This window comes from Octodon degus, unplaced genomic scaffold (genome assembly GCF_000260255.1).
Source record: "Octodon degus isolate 3935 unplaced genomic scaffold, OctDeg1.0 scaffold00107, whole genome shotgun sequence".
NCBI classification, from domain to species: Eukaryota; Metazoa; Chordata; class Mammalia; order Rodentia; family Octodontidae; genus Octodon; species Octodon degus.
The window spans coordinates 4,045,413-4,051,883 of NW_004524683.1; the positions used below are offsets into that span (position 1 = coordinate 4,045,413).

Below are 6,471 nucleotides of genomic sequence, written 5' to 3' on the forward strand. Positions count from 1 at the left end.
TTTTTTGTATTTTTAGGAAAGGGTCTACAGAGGTGTTCCGGGTCTCACTACTAGATCAGATTTGTAGTGATCTACCTGTTTACAGCCTCCCAAGTGCTGGAATTACAGGTGTGCACCACCATGCCCAGTCTCAATTGCTGTCTCAATTTCCCCCAGGGGCGGGGCCAACACAGCAGGTCTGGGGATAAAATCCCCAGTGCCTGCTTGCAGGTTCTTTGATCTGCTGAGCTATTTGGCCAGCCCTTCAAGTAACTTTTAATGCTTCCGTTTCTCCTTGGGCACAACTTTGGGCAAAGGAACTTCCCATTTTCCTGCTTTTTCTTTTCCTTTTTGTTTAATCATGTTGGAAAGTACCTTTGCATGAGATTGGCCTTCTCTGTGGAGCGGGTAGGCAGGTACTACTCCTTGTGGAGTCTTTTCGTCATTCTTTTGTTTGGTGTTTCTCTTTTCATGCATCTTGATAGACTTCTTCATTTGTGTTTTCTCCGCATGGCCCTATTTGTGGTAAAGCTCAGCCTTCAGGCCAATCTTTTTTTTTTTGCCTTCTTTGAACGATCATGAGCCTCTGGACTTTCCTTCTTTCTTTTTCTGATGGTAATCCAAGTGGTACCCATAGCATTTATGGTGTAATTCAATATATTCATTCTGTGGCATGATCACAGCTACAGAGCCACAGAGGGCAGCCTCAGGTGGGCAAAGACAACTCCTAACTTTGGGGTGTCCCAGATGTACGAGCTGCCTCTTGCAGCCTATACATGGCTTTTATAAACCATTTATTTCAATTTTCTGTAAGGTTTATATCATGAATCAGTGTTGGATTTTGTCAAATGTGTTTGTACATCTGTTGAGGTCATCATGTGAGTTTTGTCTTTGGCTGTATTGATATGGTATATTACATTTATTGATTGGTGTATATTGAACCATCCCCACTGTGTAGGATGAATACACCTTGGTCATTGTGTTATTTACTCTTCTCTCATTGCTGGGACAAATACCCGACACTCAAAATGAGGAAAGGAATGGTTTATTTAGCTCACAGTTACTGGAGGTTTCAAGGCACTGATCCTGCTCTGTAAGGTCTGGAGGAGAGGCTGGGGTGCTGCCGTGTCCAGGATGATTTGCTCCATATTTCCAAGGGAGTCTGCTGGCTGGCGGGGGTGGGGCAGCACGGGCTGTCAGTTTAGCAAGTTTGCACCTCTCTGGCCCACCTCTCAAGCTCTGTCCTGGTCCTCTGTCCCCGCCCCTCAAGCCACTCGCCGCTCCTCTAGCTGTCTGCCCCATGACCTACATTAGGCTTTGGGGGGACAACTAGAAACAAACCATAACAGTAACAGTCATCATGATTAATCTTACATTATTATTCTTTGCTTCACTTGCAGCTATTAGATTTTTTCATGGTCCCTTGTTATTTTAAAGATATTTGATGGTGATTAACACAAACACACATTGTAGATCCGATTCTGTATCTTTGCCATCACTCAGTCTGTTGCACATACTTTCAATGGAATTTTTAATCTTCTGGATAACTATTTGTATGTTTTATGACTTCCTTTTTTTCATATATTGTGCATTCATGGTTTCCATCATTGTCCTATATCTACTCTAGATTTCTTGGGCATGAATTTTATTTTGGTCATCATTTATTTTTTACTAGAGAGATTATTTTTTATAACCACTTCAATTTGCTTTTTCACTTCTGCTGCAAATTCAGAAATTTCTAGTGTATGGTTTCTGATTTCTTCCATTTCTTTGTGTTCTGGACTTGTCCTGGGTAGGCAGGAGTTTTATAGCTATATATATATATATTTTTTTTTCTTTTGTATTTTTAGGGAAGAGTCCACAGAGTATTCAGGGTCTCGTTACTAGATCAGACTCATAGTGATCCATCTGTTTACATTCTCCCAAGAGCTGGGATTATAGGTGTGTACTACCACGCCCAGTCTCAATTGCTGTCTCAGTGTGCCCCGGAGGTGGGGTCAGCATGACAGGCCCGGGGGTCAAATCCCAGCCCCTGTGCCTGCTTGCAGGCAGAGCTGTATATTGCTTGTCTACATTATTTTCTATTTTGTTTTATTTTCTGTTGATGCTTGTAGATTTTTTTTTGCTAGATTGTTTCATCACTAATTTGGGACTTCCTTAGGAAATATTTATATTTTTTTCAGAGACACTTTCCAGTTTTAGGTTGTTTTTGGATTTTGTGTCCATGCCAAGATTTTACCTTCCAAATTTATTAAGGACCATATGTTGCTGTCTATTTGACTCAGCACCTAATCCTTTGGAAGTGAACTATTATGATGGTCATGATCCCAGATCATAGTACATTCTTACAAGGGAGAACTACTGATTATAATAGATATGAGCTCCTGATGAAAGTAATACAATCAGTATTAATAGTAGTGACAAGCACATTCTAGAAACTGACAAACTGTGATAAATTTTAATTAGGTAGCTTTAAGCATAAGAGCAAGATCTGTAGTATTATAGCACAGCCAAATGTAAGTCAGGAACTTGTATGCAATGAGTTTCTCACTAGTAGTGTCATTTACCCTGTGTTGGGGAAAATTTAAGAGCTATATGGAGGAAACAGAGAAATATGTTTAAAGTGAAACATAGTGGGAGCAAAACTAGAGGACCAGGACAGAGATGTTCATTCAAACTTTGCAAAGTAGAAAAGACAGGAAGAGAGAAATAATGAAGAAGAAATCCAAAGATTATCAAAAACAACTGGAAAGACTAGAGACTATAATTTACTCACATGAAGACATCATAAGATAAAGAGATAGTTGAGGAAAGAAAAGAGAGATACAACAAAATATATTTATAAACTAAAAACAAACCCCAACCAGATACAAAAAGAAAGTGACACAGGAAAAAACAAAACAAAAAACAAAAAGCAAAACGAAACAAAACAAAATTTCTCTGGTATCCACTTGGAGTGGTAGTATCCAGAGAAGAGCTCCCCCAAGCCTGCAGTAGGATTATGGAGAGCCTGGCTGCAGGGCTGATCTTGACTCCTGGATGTGAGAGTTGTGACCAGACTGTAGAGAGCAGCTTTTATGGTGGTGCATCTCCTTACCATGTTTGTCTTTGTGTTATTGTCCTACTTACTGTGGCATCTTCACACAGACAGTGCAAGGCTGCTCCCAGTCCCATGTATATTTGGCCCTTCCTTGACCTTGTACTGTTTGGTTCCACATCACTGGCTCCTGTCATCTACTGCCCTCCTTGTACGTTGCTGGTCACAAGTTAGAGGGAGTGCTGATTCCCTGGTCTAAGGATGCTTGTGCATCTTGTCATTGGTCATAATGTAGGAAAGTGCTAACTTTTAACTTCTTGTCTCCAAGGCCCCAGGTTATAGCTGTGGGTTTCTATTGCATCTGTAGTCCAAGTCCCTCTCTTGTGATGGTTGTAAGGCAGCTGAAGTCATGTTGTTTCAATAGCAATTCTCAGTTGTGCAGCTGGTCCCTAACCTTGTTGTCCCTCATGGCTCCAGTTAGCAATTATGTTATGCAATAGGAAAAAAAATTGAAAGAAATAAACCCATAAGTAAACAATAAAAAAACTGGTGCTCCATTGGTGAGGGAGCAGTTGCTTTCCCCTGTGTGTGCCAACAAAATTTCTATCTAGGCTGCGGTGACCTATGTTTGCAGGAAATCAAAATAGATGAAGGACCTTATATTCCATACTGATCCTTTGTGGCTTGAGTTTATCACACATGAGCAATCTGTCCATTTGGGCACAGGGGCTTCCTAGGATTGGGGATTTGTGCTTTTTTCAAAACAGGGTTGAAGTTATGAGTAAATCTATGGGCTGGATTATCTTTTTATAAAGTCCTATGCCTATGTTTAGTTTGATTTACAAGTTCCTTATTTCAGCTTGATTTCTCATTCTGAGTTTTCCTTTCAATTACCTGTGTTTTAGTTGATTTTCTCCGAGAAGTTTCTATGTTATTTCTCCTTTATTCAGCCATGTTGAATTTACATGATTTATCTTGATTTCTCTTTTCTGCCCATTCTTCTTTCAATCTCTCTTCTCTTTATTTGCAAGGCTTTCTTTCCGTGTTATCTTTCTTTTGTCATTTTCTCTCTTTCTTCTCCCCCTTCTCAAGTTTTTCTTCTCATTTGAACAGTTTATTCCTATTTCACTATATTTATTATACATTTTGGTCCTTACTTTATATTTTTCATTTCTCACACCATAAAGAGTGCAATATTTATACATGTGTGAATGATTTTGTATCCATTTATCTAGAAATATTTTGTCTATCCTTCTTTATGGCTGAGTAGTACTCTATTGAATGAAAAAATATCTTCTTTATCAGTTCATTGGTTGATGGACATTTGGGTTGTTTCCAAGATTTAGCTATTACAAATTGTTCTGTTATAAACGTGGGTACACATATATCATTATGGCATGATGCCCTTAAGTCTTTCAGGAAGATTTCAAGAGGTACAATGACTAGGTCAACTGGGACCTCTAATCTTAGTATTTTGGGGAAACTTCACACTGATTTCCTTTGTGGTTGCACAAATCTATACTCCCACCAACAGATAAGGGTTCCTTTTCCCCACAGACCCTCCACCATTTGTTATTTATTGATTTCTTTCTCTTTTTTTTCTTTTTTTATTGTATTTAAGGGAAGGGCCTACAGGGTGTTCAGGGTCACACTACTAGATGAGACTTGTAGTGATCCGCCTGTTTACAGCCTCCCCAGAGCTGGGATTACAGGCCCACGCCACCATGCCCGGTCTCAATTGCCATCTCAGTACACCACAGGGGCGGGGCCAGCAAGGTACTCCCCTTGGATTGGAACTCTGACTCCTGAGCCTCCTTGCAGGTGCTTTAATCTGCTGAGCTATTTGACAGGCCCTAGCTGATTTCTTGATGGTGGCTATTCTTTGTTGGGTGAGATGAAATCTCAGTGTTGCTTTAATTTGCATTACTCATATGACTAATGAGTTTGAAGATTTTTTTCATTTATTTACATCTGAGAAGTGCATGTTTTTCAGATGTCCATTTTTAGATTGGGTTTTTGAATTTTTTTTGGGGGGAGTTTTGAATTTTTAACTCAATTTTTAAATTTTTTTATATGTGAGCCAACCCACATTTGATCCCAAAATCTATATTTATCAGTGTTCACTAGAGGAACAGATTTAATTGAAAAGATACAAATGTAAGAGCACTTAGAAGACTGACTTACAATGGTCACCCACAGGTAGATGTAGAAGAGTACAAAAGGTCTGTTTGTACACCATAGATCTGAAGGATCAAGTTGATGGCTCAGAGCCTACTGTAGTGTCCTGTTTGAGGACACATAAGAATGCTAAAAAGTCTGTCTCTGCTAAAAAGCTGAAGGGTCTGCTGGAAGGGGAAGAGTATGCACTGGACTCCAGAAGGTGAAATCCAAGGGGAAAATGAAGACTGAAGCTCCTCTGAAGAAACAGAACCAACTTTTTTTTTTGTTGTTGTTTCTCCTCTGTACTATTCTCCCTATGTTAGATATCCTATATCCAGAGGAATTCTCTTAATCAAATTGGCCTAATCAATTAACTATCACAACTGTCATCCTACCAAGGAAGAAGTGACTATTTAACTGTAGATTGACCCTTTTCTTTTAAGGTTGGACATCATGTCTGGTTAAGATAGTAGGGACCTATGCATGGGTATAAATTTTTTTTTGATTTATTTTCTCTTGAGGCACAAGTTAAATTATAGGCTAATTGCATTGTTGTTTTATAGTTGAAAACCACAGAATATTCCATCCATAGCCCCTCAAAGCTCCACAGGATTCAGATTAGGGATGATAAAAGGATTGGAATAAGGTATAAGATTAGTAATACTATACTGTTAGTCATATCTGTACATTTGTTCTGGAAATCCACTTTAGTTGAACCAAACTAAATAGAAAACCATCTTGATCTGGCATATTACCAAAATAAATGATTTTTTGATTGTGACCATGATGTTTGATGAAAAACTGTATGTATAATTTGATTTATAGAGATAAGTCTGGAAGTATAAGAAGTAAAGCCATGGTGTTATGTTGAACTGGAGGGGGCTCAGGTCAACAATTTCTGACATTGCCAGTGAAGTGGAAGACCCACTACTATAATGAACTACTGAAGTCTTTTAGAATATTTTGCTGATTTTACACACCTATAATATTTAAATGATGGAATTTAACAAAAAAAGGGGATACAGATAAATGTCCATTTTGTATCTGTGTATTCAAAGTGGTTAGGATAGATATATAGTTACATTCTCTTAATGAATAGAGGGACTTGTTCTAATGGTGTTTGTAAATAGGATATCATGTTCACATCTTGTACAGCAATTAACGACTAGGAAGAATGTATGCAATGTGTTAATTATTGAAATTGTCCTACCAATTTGGTTTGGGAAAAAAAAAAGAACAAAGAGAGGAATATTACTTCCAAATTGAGTCCTTTACATCAAGATCACCAAGGGGCC

At 38.5% G+C, this 6,471-nt stretch overlaps 1 protein-coding gene and 1 pseudogene across 1 annotated transcript in view; one reads left to right on the forward strand and one right to left on the reverse strand.

Annotated features, from left to right (window-relative positions):
* The window catches only part of LOC105743216, a 1,218-nt pseudogene extending 564 nt beyond the window's left edge, over window positions 1-654 (reverse strand).
* Agbl4 (ATP/GTP binding protein like 4) overlaps window positions 1-6,471 on the forward strand; it is a 1,571,060-nt gene that overhangs the window by 152,170 nt on the left and 1,412,419 nt on the right. The window lies entirely within an intron of this gene.